Source organism: Lissotriton helveticus, chromosome 4_2 (assembly GCF_964261635.1).
Source record: "Lissotriton helveticus chromosome 4_2, aLisHel1.1, whole genome shotgun sequence".
In the NCBI taxonomy this organism is placed as follows: Eukaryota; Metazoa; Chordata; class Amphibia; order Caudata; family Salamandridae; genus Lissotriton; species Lissotriton helveticus.
Genome location: NC_136064.1, coordinates 70,005,156 through 70,022,545, shown reverse-complemented (window position 1 = coordinate 70,022,545; position 17,390 = coordinate 70,005,156).

Genomic DNA, 17,390 nt, shown 5'->3' with positions numbered 1-17,390 from the left:
GAACACATGAATGACCCGAGCCCTCAGGCTTGCGTGTGCGGCAAGGGTAACAGCGCCTCAGACTGGAGAACACATGAATGACCCGAGCCCTCGGACTTGCGTGTGCGGCAAGGGTCACAGCGCCTGAGACTGGAGAACACATGAATGACCCGAGCCCTCAGACTTGCGTGTGCGGCAAGGGTCACAGCGCCTGAGACTGGGGAACACATGAATGACCCGAGCCCTCAGATTTGCGTGTGTGGCAAGGGTCACAGCGCCTGAGACTGGAGAACACATGAATGACCCGAGCCCTCAGACTTGCGTGTGCGGCAAGGGTCACAGTGCCTCAGACTGGAGAACACATGAATGACCCGAGCCCTCAGACTTGCGTGTGCGGCAAGGGTCACAGCGCCTGAGACTGGAGAACACATGAATGACCCGTGCCCTCAGACTTGCGTGTGCGGCAAGGGTCACAGCGCCTGAGACTGGAGAACACATGAATGACCCGAGCCCTCAGACTTGCGTGTGCGGCAAGGGTCACAGCGCCTGAGACTGGAGAACACATGAAGGACCCGAGCCCTCAGACTTGCGTGTGCGGCAAGGGTCACAGCGCCTGAGACTGGAGAACACATGAATGACCCGAGCCCTCAGACTTGCGTGTGCGGCAAGGGTCACAGCGCCTGAGACTGGAGAACACATGAATGACCCGAGCCATCAGACTTGCGTGTGCGGCAAGGGTCACAGCGCCTCAGACTGGAGAACACAGGAATGACCCGAGCCCTCAGACTTGCGTGTGCAGCAAGGGTCACAGCGCCTCTGACTGGAGAACACATGAATGACCCGAGCCCTCAGACTTGCGTGTGCGGCAAGGGTCACAGCGCCTGAGACTGGAGAACACATGAATGACCCGAGCCCTCAGACTTGCGTGTTCGGCAAGGGTCACAGCGCCTCAGACTGGAGAACACATGAATGACCTGAGCCCTCAGACTTGCGTGTGCGGCACGGGTCACAGCGCCTCAGACTGGAGAACACATGAATGACCCGAGACCAAAGATTTGCGTGTGCGGCAAGGGTCACAGCGCCTCAGACTGGAGAACACATGAATGACCCGAGCCCTCAGAATTGCGTGTGCGGCAAGGGTCACAGCGCCTGAGACCGGAGAACACATGAATGACCCGAGCCCTCGGACTTGCCTGTGCGGCAAGGGTCACAGCGCCTCAGACTGGAGAACACATGAATGACCCGAGCCCTCAGACTTGCGTGTGCGGCAAGGGTCACAGCGCCTCAGATTGTAGAACACATGAATGACCCGAGCCCTCAGACTTGCATGTGCGGCAAGGGTCACAGCGCCTGAGACTGGAGAACACATGAATGACCCGAGCCCTCAGACTTGCGTGTGCGGCAAGGGTCACAGCGCCTGAGACTGGAGAACACATGAATGACCCGAGCCCTCAGATTTGCGTGTGCGGCAAGGGTCACAGCGCCTCAGACTGGAGAACACATGAATGACCCGAGCCCTCAGACTTGCGTGTGCGGCAAGGGTCACAGCGCCTCAGACTGGAGAACACATGAATGACCCGAGCTCTCAGACTTGCATGTGCGGCAATGGTCACAGGGCCTCAGACTAGAGAACACATGAATGAACCAAGCCCTCAGACTTGCGTGTGCGGCAAGGGTAACAGTGCCTCAAACTGGACAACACATGAATGACCCGAGCCCTCAGACTTGCGTGTGCAGCAAGGGTCACAGCGCCTGAGACTGGAGAACACATGAATGACCCGAGCCCTCAGACTTGCGTGTGCGGCAAGGGTCACAGCCCCTGAGACTGGAGAACACATGAATGACCCGAGCCCTCAGATTTGCGTGTGCGGCAAGGGTCACGGCGCCTCAGACTGGAGAACACATGAATGACCCGAGCCCTCAGACTTGCGTGTGCGGCAAGGGTCACAGCGCCTCAGACTGGTGAACACATGAATGACCCGAGCTCTCAGACTTGCGTGTGCGGCAATGGTCATAGGGCCTCAGACTAGAGAACACATGAATGACCCAAGCCCTCAGACTTGCGTGTGCGGCAAGGGTAACAGCGCCTCAAACTGGAGAACACATGAACGACCCGAGCCCTCAGAATTGCGTGTGCGGCAAGGGTCACAGCGCCTGAGAAAGGAGAACACATGAATGACCCGATCCCTCGGATTTGCCTGTGCGGCAAGGGTCACAGCGCCTCAGACTGGAGAACACATGAATGACCCGAGCCCTCAGACTTGCGTGTGCGGCAAGGGTCACAGCGCCTCAGATTGGAGAACACATGAATGACCTGAGCCCTCAGAATGGCGTGTGCGGCAAGGGTCACAGCGCCTCAGACTGGAGAACACATGAATGACCCGAGCCCTCAGACTTGCGTGTGCGGCAAGGGTCACACGCTTCAGACTGGAGAACACATGAATGACCCGAGCCCTCAGACTTGCGGGTGAGGCAAGGGTCACAGCGCCTCAGACTGGAGAACACATGAATGACCCGAGCCCTCAGACTTGCGTGTGCGGCAAGGGTCACAGCGCCTGAGACTGGAGAACACAAGAATGACCCGAGCCCTCAGACTTGCGTGTGCGGCAAGGGTCACAGCGCCTCAGACTGGAGAACACATGAATGACCCGAGCCCTCAGATTTGCGTGTGCGGCAAGGGTGACAGCGCCTCAGACTGGAGAACACATGAATGACCCGAGCCCTCAGACTTGCGTGTGCGGCAAGGGTGACAGCGCCTGAGACTGGAGAACACATGAATGACCCGAGCCCTCAGACTTCGTGTGCGGCAAGGGTCACAGCGCCTGAGACTGGAGAACACATGAATGACCCGAGCCCTCAGACTTGCATGTGCGGCAAGGGTCACAGCGCCTGAGACTGGAGAACACATGAATGACCCGAGCCCTCAGACTTGCGTGTGCGGCAAGGGTCACAGCGCCTGAGACTGGAGAACACATGAATGACTCGGGCCCTCAGACTTGCGTGTGGGGCAAGGGTAACAGCGCCTGAGACTGGATAACACATGAATGACCTGAGCCCTCAGACTTGCGTGTGCGGCAAGGGTCACAGCACCTGAGACTGGAGAACACATGAATGACCTGAGCCCTCAGACTTGCGTGTGCGGCAAGGGTCACAGCGCCTGAGACTGGAGAACACATGAATGACCCGAGCCAAAAGACTTGCGTGTGCGGCCAGGGTCACAGCGCCTGAGACTGGAGAACACATGAATGACCCGAGCCCTCAGATTTGCGTGTGCGGCAAGGGTAACAGCGCCTCAGACTGGAGAACACATGAATGACCCGAGCCCTCAGATTTGCGTGTGCGGCAAGGGTAACAGCGCCTCAGACTGGAGAACACATGAATGACCCGAGCCCTCAGACTTGCGTGCGCGGCAAGGGTCACAGTGCCTGAGACTGGAGAACACATGAATGACCCGAGCCCTCAGACTTGCGTGTGTGGCAAGGGTCACAGTGCCTGAGACTGGAGAACACATGAATGACCCGAGCCCTCAGACTTGCGTGTGCGGCAAGGGTAACAGCGCCTGAGACTGGAGAACACATGAATGACCCGAGCTCTCAGACTTGCGTGTGCGGCAATGGTCACAGGGCCTCAGACTAGAGAACACATTAATGACCCGAGCCCTCAGACTTGCATGTGTGGCAAGGGTCACAGCGCCTCAGACTGGAGAACACATGAATGACCCGAGCCCTCAGAATTGCGTGTGCGGCAAGGGTCACAGCGCCTGAGACTGGAGAACACATGAATGACCCGAGCCCTCGGACTTGCCTGTGCGGCAAGGGTCACAGCGCCTCAGACTGGAGAACACATAAATGACCCGAGCCCTCAGACTTGCGTGTGCGGCAAGGGTCACAGCGCCTCAGATTGGAGAACACATGAATGACCCGAGCCCTCAGACTTGCGTGTGCAGCAAGGGTCACAGCGCCTGAGACTGGAGAACACATGAATGACCCGAGCCCTCAGACTTGCGTGTGCGGCAAGGGTCACAGCGCCTGAGACTGGAGAATACATGAATGACCCGAGCCCTCAGATTTGCGTGTGCGGCAAGTGTCACAGCGCCTCAGACTGGAGAACACATGAATGACCCGAGCCCTCAGACTTGCGTGTGCGGCAAGGGTCACAGCGCCTGAGACTGGAGAACACATGAATGACCCGAGCCCTCAGACTTGCGTGTGCGGCAAGGGTCACAGCGCCTCAGATTGGAGAACACATGAATGACCCGAGCCCTCAGACTTGCGTGTGCGGCAAGGGTCACAGCGCCTCAGACTGGAGAACACATGAATGACCCGAGCCCTCAGACTTGCGTGTGCGGCAAGGGTCACAGCGCCTCAGACTGGAGAACACATGAATGACCCGAGCCCTCAGGATTGCGTGTGCGGCAAGGGTCACAGCGCCTCAGACTGGAGAACACATGAATGACCCGAGCCCTCGGACTTGCGTGTGCGGCAAGGGTCACAGCGCCTCAGACTGGAGAACACATGAATGACCCGAGCCCACAGACTTGCGTGTGCGGCAAGGGTCACAGCGCCTCAGACTGGAGAACACATGAATGACCCGAGCCCTCAGACTTGCGTGTGCGGCAAGGGTCACAGCGCCTGAGACTGGAGAACACATGAATGACCCGAGCCCTCAGACTTGCGTGTGCGGCAAGGGTCACAGCGCCTGAGACTGGAGAACACATGAATGACCCGAGCCCTCAGATTTGCATGTGTGGCAAGAGTCACAGCGCCTGAGACTGGAGAACACATGAATGACCCCAGCCCTCAGACTTGCGTGTGCGGCAAGGGTCACAGCGCCTCAGACTGGAGAACACATGAATGACCCGAGCCCTCAGACTTGCGTGTGCTGCAAGGGTCACAGCGCCTGAGACTGGAGAACACATGAATGACCCGAGCCCTCAGACTTGAATGTGCGGCAAGGGTCACAGCGCCTGAGACTGGAGAACACATGAATGACTCGAGCCCTCAGACTTGCGTGTGGGGCAAGGGTCACAGCGCCTCAGACTGGAGAACACATGAATGACCCGAGCCCTCAGACTTGCGTGTGCGGCAAGGGTCACAGCGCCTGAGACTGGAGAACACATGAATGACCCGAGCCCTCAGACCTGAGTGTGCGGCAAGGGTTACAGCGCCTGAGACTGGAGAACACATGAATGACCCGAGCCATCAGACTTGCGTGTGCGGCAAGGGTCACAGGGCCTGAGACTGGTGAACACATGAATGACCCGAGCCCTCAGACTTGCGTGTGCGGCAAGGGTCACAGTGCCTCAGACTGGAGAACACATGAATGACCCGAGCCCTCAGACTTGCGTGTGCGGCAAGGGTCACAGCGCCTGAGACTGGAGAACACATGAATGACCCGAGCCCTCAGACTTGCGTGTGCGGCAAGGGTCACAGCGCCTCAGACTGGAGAACACAGGAATGACCCGAGCCCTCAGACTTGCGTGTGCGGCAAGGGTCACAGCGCCTCTGACTGGAGAACACATGAATGACCCGAGCCCTCAGACTTGCGTGTGCGGCAAGGGTCACAAGCCTCAGACTGGAGAACACATGAATGACCCGAGCCCTCAGACTTGCGTGTGCGGCAAGGGTCACAGGGCCTCAGACTAGAGAACACATGAATGACCCGAGCCCTTAGACTTGAGTGTGCGGCAAGGGTAACAGCGCCTCAAACTGGAGAACACATGAATGACCCGAGCCCTCAGACTTGCGTGTGCGGCAAGGGTCACAGCGCCTGAGACTGGAGAACACATGAATGACCCGAGCCCTCAGACTTGCGGGTGAGGCAAGGGTCACAGCGCCTGAGACTGGAGAACACATGAATGACCGGAGCCCTCAGACTTGCGTGTGCGGCAAGGGTCACCGCCTGAGACTGGAGAACACATGAAGGACCCGAGCCCTCAGACTTGCGTGTGCGGCAAGGGTCACAGTGCCTGAGACTGGAGAACACATGAATGACCCGAGCCCTCAGACTTGCGTGTTCGGCAAGGGTCACAGCGCCTCAGACTGGAGAACACATGAATGACCCAAACCCTCAGACTTGCGTGTGCGGCACGGGTCACAGCGCCTCAGACTGGAGAACAGATGAATGACCCGAGCCCTCAGTTTTGCGTGTTCGGCAAGGGTCACAGCGCCTCAGACTGGAGAACACATGAATGACCCGAGCCCTCAGAATTGCGTGTGCGGCAAGGGTCACAGCGCCTGAGACTGGAGAACACATGAATGACCCGAGCCCTCGGACTTGCCTGTGCGGCAAGGGTCACAGCGCCTCAGACTGGAGAACACATGAATGACCCGAGCCCTCAGACTTGCGTGTGCGGCAAGGGTCACAGCGCCTCAGATTGGAGAACACATGAATGACCCGAGCCCTCAGACTTGCGTGTGCGGCAAGGGTCACAGCGCCTCAGACTGGAGAACACATGAATGACCCGAGCCCTCAGACTTGCGTGTGCGGCAAGGGTCACAGCGCCTCAGACTGGAGAACACATGAATGACCCGAGCCCTCGGACTTGCGTGTGCGGCAAGGGTCACAGCGCCTCAGACTGGAGAACACATGAATGACCCGAGCCCACAGACTTGCGTGTGCGGCAAGGGTCACAGCGCCTCAGACTGGAGAACACATGAATGACCCGAGCCCACAGACTTGCGTGTGCGGCAAGGGTCACAGCGCCTCAGACTGGAGAACACATGAATGACCCGAGCCCTCAGACTTGCGTATGCGGCAAGGGTCACAGGGCCTCAGACTAGAGAACACATGAATGACCTGAGCCCTCAGACTTGCGTGTGCGGCAAGGGTAACAGCGCCTCAAACTGAAGAACACATGAATGACCCGAGCCCTCAGACTTGCGTGTGCGGCAAGGGTCACAGCTCCTGAGACTGGAGAACACATGAATGACCCGAGCCCTCAGACTTGCGTGTGCGGCAAGGGTCACAGCGCCTGAGACTGGAGAACACATGAATGACCCGAGCCCTAAGACTTGCGTGTGCGGCCAGGGTCACAGCGCCTGAGACTGGAGAACACATGAATGACCCGAGCCCTCAGATTTGCGTGTGCGGCAAGGGTAACAGCGCCTCAGACTGGAGAACACATGAATGACCCGAGCCCTCAGACTTGCGTGTGTGGCAAGGGTCACAGTGCCTGAGACTGGAGAACACATGAATGACCCGAGCCCTCAGACTTGCGTGTGTGGCAAGGGTCACAGTGCCTGAGACTGGAGAACACATGAATGACCCGAGCCCTCAGACTTGCGTGTGCGGCAAGGGTCACAGCACCTCAGACTGGAGAACACATGAATGACCCGAGCTCTCAGACTTGCGTGTGCGGCAATGGTCACAGGGCCTCAGACTAGAGAACACATGAATGACCCAAGCCCTCAGACTTGCGTGTGCGGCAAGGGTAACAGCGCCTCAAACTGGAGAACACATGAATGACCCGAGCCCTCAGAATTGCGTGTGCGGCAAGGGTCACAGCGCCTGAGAAAGGAGAACACATGAATGACCCGATCCCTCGGACTTGCCTGTGCGGCAAGGGTCACAGCGCCTCAGACTGGAGAACACATGAATGACCCGAGCCCTCAGACTTGCGTGTGCGGCAAGGGTCACAGCGCCTGAGACTGGAGAACACATGAATGACCCGAGCCCTCAGACTTGCGTGTGCGGCAAGGGTCACAGCGCCTCAGACTGGAGAACACATGAATGACCCGAGCCCTCAGATTTGCGAGTGCGGCAAGGGTGACAGCGCCTCAGACTGGAGAACACATGAATGACCCGAGCCCTCAGACTTGCGTGTGCGGCAAGGGTGACAGCGCCTCAGACTGGAGAACACATGAATGACCCGAGCCCTCTGACTTGCGTTTGCGGCAAGGGTCACAGCTCCTCAGACTGGAGAACACATGAATGACCCGAGCCCTCAGACTTCGTGTGCGGCAAGGGTCACAGCGGCTGAGACTGGAGAACACATGAATGACCCAAGCCCTCAGACTTGCGTGTGCGGCAAGGGTCACAGCGCCTGAGACTGGAGAACACATGAATGACCCGAGCCCTCAGACTTGCGTGTGCGGCAAGGGTCACAGCACCTGAGACTGGAGAACACATGAATGACTCGGGCCCTCAGACTTGCGTGTGGGGCAAGGGTAACAGCGCCTGAGACTGGATAACACATGAATGACCTGAGCCCTCAGACTTGCGTGTGCGGCAAGGGTCACAGCACCTGAGACTGGAGAACACATGAATGACCTGAGCCCTCAGACTTGCGTGTGCGGCAAGGGTCACAGCGCCTGAGACTGGAGAACACATGAATGACCCGAGCCCTAAGACTTGCGTGTGCGGCCAGGGTCACAGCGCCTGAGACTGGAGAACACATGAATGACCCGAGCCCTCAGATTTGCGTGTGCGGCAAGGGTAACAGCGCCTCAGACTGGAGAACACATGAATGACCCGAGCCCTCAGACTTGCGTGTGCGGCAAGGGTCACAGTGCCTGAGACTGGAGAACACATGAATGACCCGAGCCCTCAGACTTGCGTGTGTGGCAAGGGTCACAGTGCCTGAGACTGGAGAACACATGAATGACCCGAGCCCTCAGACTTGCGTGTGCGGCAAGGGTAACAGCGCCTGAGACTGGAGAACACATGAATGACCCGAGTTCTCAGACTTGCGTGTGCGGCAATGGTCACAGGGCCTCAGACTAGAGAACACATTAATGACCCGAGCCCTCAGACTTGCATGTGCGGCAAGGGTCACAGCGCCTCAGACTGGAGAACACATGAATGACCCGAGCCCTCAGAATTGCGTGTGCGGCAAGGGTCACAACGCCTGAGACTGGAGAACACATGAATGACCCGAGCCCTTGGACTTGCCTGTGCGGCAAGGGTCACAGCGCCTCAGACTGGAGAACACATGAATGACCCGAGCCCTCAGACTTGCGTGTGCGGCAAGGGTCACAGCGCCTCAGATTGGAGAACACATGAATGACCCGAGCCCTCAGACTTGCGTGTGCAGCAAGGGTCACAGCGCCTGAGACTGGAGAACACATGAATGACCCGAGCCCTCAGACTTGCGTGTGCGGCAAGGGTCACAGCGCCTCAGACTGGAGAACACATGAATGACCCGAGCCCTCAGACTTGCGTGTGCGGCAAGGGTCACAGCGCCTGAGACTGGAGAACACATGAATGACCCGAGCCCTCAGACTTGCGTGTGCGGCAAGGGTCACAGCGCCTGAGACTGGAGAACACATGAATGACTCGAGCCCTCAGACTTGCGTGTGGGGCAAGGGTCACAGCGCCTCAGACTGGAGAACACATGAATGACCCGAGCCCTCAGACTTGCGTGTGCGGCAAGGGTCACAGCGCCTGAGACTGGAGAACACATGAATGATCCGAGCCCTCAGACTTGAGTGTGCGGCAAGGGTCACAGCGCCTGAGACTGGAGAACACATGAATGACCCGAGCCCTCAGACTTGCGTGTGCGGCCAGGGTCACAGGGCCTGAGACTGGAGAACACATGAATTACCCGAGCCCTCAGACTTGCGTGTGCGGCAAGGGTCACAGGGCCTGAGACTGGAGAACACATGAATGACCCGAGCCCTCAGACTTGCGTGTGCGGCAAGGGTCACAGCGCCTGAGACTGGAGAACACATGAATGACCCGAGCCCTCAGACTTGCGTGTGCGGCAAGGGTCACAGCGCCTCAGACTGGAGAACACAGGAATGACCCGAGCCCTCAGACTTGCGTGTGCGGCAAGGGTCACAGCGCCTCTGACTGGAGAACACATGAATGACCCGAGCCCTCAGACTTGCGTGTGCGGCAAGGGTCACAAGCCTCAGACTGGAGAACACATGAATGACCCGAGCCCTCAGACTTGCGTGTGCGGCAAGGGTCACAGGGCCTCAGACTAGAGAACACATGAATGACCCGAGCCCTCAGACTTGAGTGTGTGGCAAGGGTAACAGCGCCTCAAACTGGAGAACACATGAATGACCCGAGCCCTCAGACTTGCGTGTGCGGCAAGGGTCACAGCGCCTGAGACTGGAGAACACATGAATGACCCGAGCCCTCAGACTTGCGGGTGAGGCAAGGGTCACAGCGCCTGAGACTGGAGAACACATGAATGACCCGAGCCCTCAGACTTGCGTGTGCGGCAAGGGTCACCGCCTGAGACTGGAGAACACATGAAGGACCCGAGCCCTCAGACTTGCGTGTGCGGCAAGGGTCACAGCGCCTGAGACTGGAGAACACATGAATGACCCGAGCCCTCAGACTTGCGTGTTCGGCAAGGGTCACAGCGCCTCAGACTGGAGAACACATGAATGACCCGAGCCCTCAGACTTGCGTGTGCGGCACGGGTCACAGCGCCTCAGACTGGAGAACAGATGAATGACCCGAGCCCTCAGTTTTGCGTGTTCGGCAAGGGTCACAGCGCCTCAGACTGGAGAACACATGAATGACCCGAGCCCTCAGAATTGCGTGTGCGGCAAGGGTCACAGCGCCTGAGACTGGAGAACACATGAATGACCCCAGCCCTCGGACTTGCCTGTGCGGCAAGGGTCACAGCGCCTCAGACTGGAGAACACATGAATGACCCGAGCCCTCAGACTTGCGTGTGCGGCAAGGGTCACAGCGCCTCAGATTGGAGAACACATGAATGACCCGAGCCCTCAGACTTGCGTGTGCGGCAAGGGTCACAGCGCCTCAGACTGGAGAACACATGAATGACCCGAGCCCTCAGACTTTCGTGTGCGGCAAGGGTCACAGCGCCTCAGACTGGAGAACACATGAATGACCCGAGCCCTCAGAATTGCGTGTGCGGCAAGGGTCACAGCGCCTCAGACTGGAGAACACATGAATGACCCGAGCCCTCGGACTTGCGTGTGCGGCAAGGGTCACAGCGCCTCAGACTGGAGAACACATGAATGACCCGAGCCCACAGACTTGCGTGTGCGGCAAGGGTCACAGCGCCTCAGACTGGAGAACACATGAATGACCCGAGCCCACAGACTTGCGTGTGCGGCAAGGGTCACAGCGCCTCAGACTGGAGAACACATGAATGACCCGAGCCCTCAGACTTGCGTGTGCGGCAAGGGTCACAGGGCCTCAGACTAAAGAACACATGAATGACCCGAGCCCTCGGACTTGCGTGTGCGGCAAGGGTAACAGCGCCTCAAACTGGAGAACACATGAATGACCCGAGCCTGGAGTTCTGGACTTTTTGGTTCCATCCAGAGGTGTCAGGGATAACACCCGAAGACCCCGGAGTTCAACCTGCCTCGGTGCACAAACAAACAGAAACACGGGCTTCTCGATGGTGGCGTCAAAGACCAAAGGTTTATTACTGCAGGGACACAGAAGTCACAGAAACTACACATGGGCAGTATCTAGGAGCCTGTTCAATTTGTACAAAGAGGGTTGCTCCTTATATACTGAATATTGGGCTTCAGGCAAATTTCTTTACATGTTAGCACATTCCAAAACCTTTGTATCTTAAACAATAAATATTTGGCGTTGCACAGGAATCGTCAACAATATCTGATGTCAAAACATTACGAACGAGGGGTTCCCACTATTCCATCATAATCCCATGTCAACTTTCCATTCAAGACCCGGACCGCCTCATCGTAAATTTCGTTACCTCCCCCTAATAAAGGCCCAGAAGGAAAGGAGCAGAGCCAGGTGCAGAAGATAGAAAAGTAGGATAAGAGATGTTTGTGGGTCGTAAATGGGCACGGTTACCAGCTTCGGCCGCCTAATAATGATCAGACCAACGGACACGAGAACCAGTATAGCAGGACTTGCCTCAGGCTGGGGAGGCAGCTCTTGCCGAGTCATGCTGCCACAGCGTTGCTGGCCTAAGGTGCACGTGTCACTAGCAAGGTGAATTGCCGGCTAAAGCCTACGTGTCCTTAAATGAAAAGAGGTCATTGCGTGTCCATTGACTATGTGAGGGCAAGGAATACAAAATGGCTTCCTTGTTCTAAGATGGATGCCACGGGTAGAACAGAAATGTGTTTGTAACAGGAGTGCTCTTGCTCGTAGCATAGCGAAAACACCAGGATATACTAAATGGATCATTTGCGGTTCACTGATACCAAAATTATGCATTTGCGACAATGTTACAAACACGGGTAAAATCGTCACAGAACCTCAGACCCTCCTTTTGCCCTTACATAGGCAATTACTCAGTCTATGTCTGAATCTAACTCTATGCTCATTAGGTCAGTGACATGTTGTTGCATCATCATTCTGTCTCGTGTCTTTTCTCCTAATGCAGGTGGTTTTCTGAAACAGGTTGCAGCACAGAGGCTACACAAAGCGGGACCACATTGGATAATAAGGCAGCATGAGAACAGAAATACTAGGATGACACCAATGACCATCAGAACCTTCCATCCCCACGCTGATACCAGAGTCCAAAACCACTCCATGAAGGACCAGTTTCCCTTGTCTACGTGTATAGAGTCGGAAATCTTGTGTAGCTTAGAGATCGCTTCATAGACGGTTGGAGCATTATTGGGAATAAAAACACAGCAGCTCGATTGGATCATTCTGCATACCCCACCTCGATCTGCAAGTATTACGTCTAGAACCATACGGTTCTGCAACGTCATGAGACGATCCGCCTGAAGCTCAGCTGTTAAGTTACTAAGGGCACCAGCAGTTTCTGTAATAGTAGATTCAACTACCCGTGTTAGTTGACGTAGATTTCTACTATTGGCCATAGGCCCCCAAAACGGAAGGAAACCTTTGAAGAAGTCTCCAGCTTCCTGACCAGCGGTATCTTCCTTGCTGAAGACACCTCTTGCTACTCTGGTCTTGTGATAATCTGAAGAAGCAGTGTATGTCGGAGGTAACAATCGAGCAATATAACATGAACCTGAGAAGTCAGCAGGCAGCCATGTATACGCTCTGTCTTGACAGATGAAGTAAGTACCCCTAGCAGTAAGGAAGGCAGGGGAGGAGTTAGACGGAAATACGTAAGTCTCAACGCACTCACTCCTCCCTAGCTGAGCTCTCAGATTTCTCCCATTTCCTTGCAAACAGACCTGACCTCGGTGAGGCACGACCCAGACTGAAGTGGAGCTTTTACGCTTGCTTTCTCCCAAACTAAGGCGATACTCGGTAGAGTTCCAACTCAAATACACCCGTAATTCATCTCTAGGGTAAGATGGAGTATTATTGACGTCTTTAATCATGTCAATTATTCCCTGGACTAAAGCTTTGTTGGCTGAGTTGTATTTAGTGGACCGTGGTGGACGCGGAGGATAGGTCTCAAGGGCATAGGAAAAAATGGTCTGAAAGGCCTGAAATGATCCATTATAGCTAAAAGGCAAGACTAGATAGGGAATGCCTTTATCCATAGTGTGAGGTATCAAGCCACACACCCAGCAGTCTGTAGTATTAACTACCAGTTTGGAGTTCTGGACTTTTTGGTTCCGTCCAGAGGTGTCAGGGATAACACCCGAAGACCCCGGAGTTCCACCTGTCTCGGTGCACAAAACAAACAGAAACACGGGCTTCTCGATGGTGGCGTCAAAGACCAAAGGTTTATTACTGCAGGGACACAGAAGTCACAGAAACTACACATGGGCAGTATCTAGGAGCCTGTTCAATTTGTACAAAGAGGGTTGCTCCTTATATACTAAATATTGGGCTTCAGGCAAATTCTTTACATGTTACCACAGTTCTAAACATTCGTGTCTTAAACAATAAATATTTGGCGTTGCACAGGAATCGTCGACAGTATCTGATGTCAAAACATTACGAATGAGGGGTTCCCACTAGTCCATCATAATCCCATGTCAATTCTTCATTCAAGACCCGGACCGCCTCATCGTAAATTTCGTTACCTCCCCCTAATAAAGGCCCAGAAGGAAAGGAGCAGAGCCAGGTGCAGAAGATAGAAAGACAGGATAAGAAATGTTTGTGGGTCGTAAATGGGCACGGTTACCAGCTTCGGCCGCCTAATCATGATCAGGCCAACGAACACAAGAACCAGTATAGCAGGACTGGCCTCAGGCTGGGGAGGCAGCTCTTGCCGAGTCATGCTGCCACAGCGTTGCTGGCCTAAGGTGCATGTGTCACTAGCAAGGTGAATCGCCGGTTAAGGCCTACGTGTCCTTAAATAAGAAGAAGTCATTGCGTGTCCATTGACTATGTGAGGGCAAGGAATACAAAATGGCTTCCGTGTTCTAAGATGGATGCCATGGGTAAATCACAAATGTGTTGGTAACAGGAGTGCTCTTGCTCGTAGCATAGCGAAAACACCAGGATATACTAAATGGATCATTTGCGGTTCACTGATACCAAAATTATGTATTTACGACAATGTTAAAAACACGAGTAAAATCGTCACGGAACCTCAGACCCTCCTTTTGCCCTTACATAGGCAATTACTCAGTCTATATCAGAGTCAGAGTCTAATTCTATGCTCATTAGGTCAGTGACATGTTGTTGTATCATCATCCTGTCTCGTGCCTTTTCTCCTAATGCAGGTGGTTTTCTGAAACAGGTTGCAGCACAGAGGCTACACAGAGCGGGACCGCATTGGATAATAAGACAGCACGAGAACAGAAATACTAGGATGACACCAATAACCATCAGAACCTTCCATCCCCACGCTGATACCAGAGTCCAAAACCACTCCATGAAGGACCAGTTTCCCTTATCTACGTGTATAGAGTCGGAAATCTTATGTAGCTTAGAGATTGCTTCATAGACTGTTGGAGCATTATTTGGAATAAAGACACAGCAGCTCGATTGGATCATTCTGCATACCCCACCTCGATCTGCAAGTATTACGTCTATAACCATACGGTTCTGCAACGTCATGAGACGATCCGCCTGAAGCTCAGCTGTTAAGTTACTAAGGGCACCTGCAGTTTCTGTAATAGTAGATTCAACTACCCGTGTTAGTTGACGAAGATTTCTACTATTGGCCATAGGCCCCCAAAACGGAAGGAAACCTTTGAAAAAGTCTCCAGCTTCTTGACCAGCGGTATCTTCCTTGCTGAAGACACCTCTTGCTACTCTGGTTTTGTGATAATCTGAAGTAGCAGTGTATGTCGGGGGTAACAATCGAGCAATATAACATGAACCTGAAAAGTCAGCAGGCAGCCATGTATATGCTCTGTCCTGACAAATGAAGTAGGTACCCCTAGCAGTCAGAAAGGCAGGGGAGGAGTTAGACGGAAATACGTAAGTCTCAACGCACTCACTCCTCCCTAGCTGAGCTCTCGGATTTCTCCCATTTCCTTGTAAACAGACCTGCCCTTGGTGAGGCACGACCCAAACTGAAGTGGAGCTTTTACGCTTGCTTTCTCCCAAACTAAGGCGATACTCTGTAGAGTTCCAACTCAAATACACCAGTAATTCATCTCTAGGATAAGATGGAGTATTATTGACGTCTTTAATCATGTCAATAATTCCCTGGACTAAAGCTTTGTTGGCTGAGTTGTATTTAGTGGACCGTGGTGGACGCGGAGGATAGGTTTCAAGGGCATATGAAAAAATGGTCTGAAAGGCCTGAAATGATCCATTATAGCTGAAAGGCAAGACTAGATAGGGAATGCCTTTATCCATAGTGTGGGGTATCAAGCCACACACCCAGCAGTCTGTAGTATTAACTATCAGTTGGTGTTGATGCAAGAGCTGTACAAATGTATTGTTAATAAATTCTGAGCGTCGAGCTTGTTCGTGTTCAGGAAATGAGTGAAAAGAATGCATAGAAGAAACCGTAGAAGTAGTAGGATCAAGGGGAGGTACTGTAGTTACTGGCATAAAAATCAAATGTACACCAAAGATGATTCCACCCACCAACGTTATCAAAACAATTAAAAATGTAACTGCACATTGCATTAGAAAGCATCTGCTGTGAAGTATTCTGTACAGTCTATTTCTGCGAACATAAATTACATTTTCTCGTTGTAGCTCAGGAAGCTCCATCTTCTACGACCGTTCGCGACCACTGATGATGTGTACGTAGATGAAAATGCCTCTATCAGCCCTGGGAGTTCCCAGAACTAACAGAAAGATCGACCTTGTGTCTGACCCCCGCAGATTCAACTAGGCACACAGCCACGACCCTACGGCTACCCAGACGGCAAGGCAATTTTAAAACAAAAAGAAACAATACAAAGTATTAGCAAACTTCCTGGCTGGAGGCAATGTATAGCAAATTCAAATCTGAAAATAGGCAGTTTCCTGCTTTATTTGTCCATATTGCGAGAACGTAAGTTGTATCTCAGTTTTGCAGGAGCTGTCTGATCTGGAAACAATGTATTTTCAGCTGACGTTGCAATGTTCACGTTCGCCGATGGCAAATGTTCTTTTGGTGCAGATGGCAAATGTTCATTGGGTGTGGATGACAAATGTTCAGGGTTAAAAAGAGCAGTTTCAGGAGGAGAGTCAGAATTTGGTGGATCCGTGATTAGTTCTGCATCGCTGAAAGGTATCAACCTGGGGACTTGTTCCGTTTCAGAGGCACCGATTCCTTTCTTTACCCAGTTGTCGTAAGGAAGTGGCAGAGGCACACGTTTAGCATGTGTCGTATGGATCCAATTTTTCCTTCCGGCCACACGAATAGCAGTTCTCGTTGCTAGCAGGACTTGGAAAGGGCCAATGAATCTGGGCTGAAGATTTTTTGTTCTTGCAAAATTTCTGATGACCACCTGATCACCCGGTTTCAGCTGATGGCCTGGACTCTCCGGTGGCTTTGGCAATGCATCGAAAACCTGTTGGTGAATAAGACTCAATTTAGCAGTCAAGTCGAAAAGGTAATCAATTAACATTGGGTATTCCAGCTGCTTAAATTCTTTCGGTCTAGGTACCCCCCAAACATTTGCAGGACGACCAAAAACTATTTCATAAGGACTAAGCCCTACTCTAGAATGCACAGTTGCTCTTGTTGATAGCAAAGCCAAAGGCAATGCGTCTGGCCAGGACAAACCCGTGGATGCTTGTATCTTAGCAAATTTCAGTTTAAGGGTACCATTGTAACCTTCGACTAAACCCGCGGACTGGGGATGATTCGCACTATGAAACTTCTGTCTAATCCCTAGGCCGGCACACACACTCTGCATAACTTTCCCTACGAACTCACTTCCGTTGTCTGACCATACAATCCGTGGCATTCCGTATCTGGGGAAGTATTCTTTAAGAAGAATTTTGGCAGTGGATAAGGCAGTATTGTCCTTCAGTGGGTATGCTTCGATCCATCTGGAGAAAGCACAAACTACCACTAGGACGTATTTCAGATTATTGCAACGATCCATGTGAATGAAGTCTAGCTGGATCACCTCAAAGGGGGCAGGAAGGAGGAGCGAAGTGACCTGCAGGTGTGGGGATTCCCTTGCCAGGATTATGCATCAAGCATACCATACAATTCC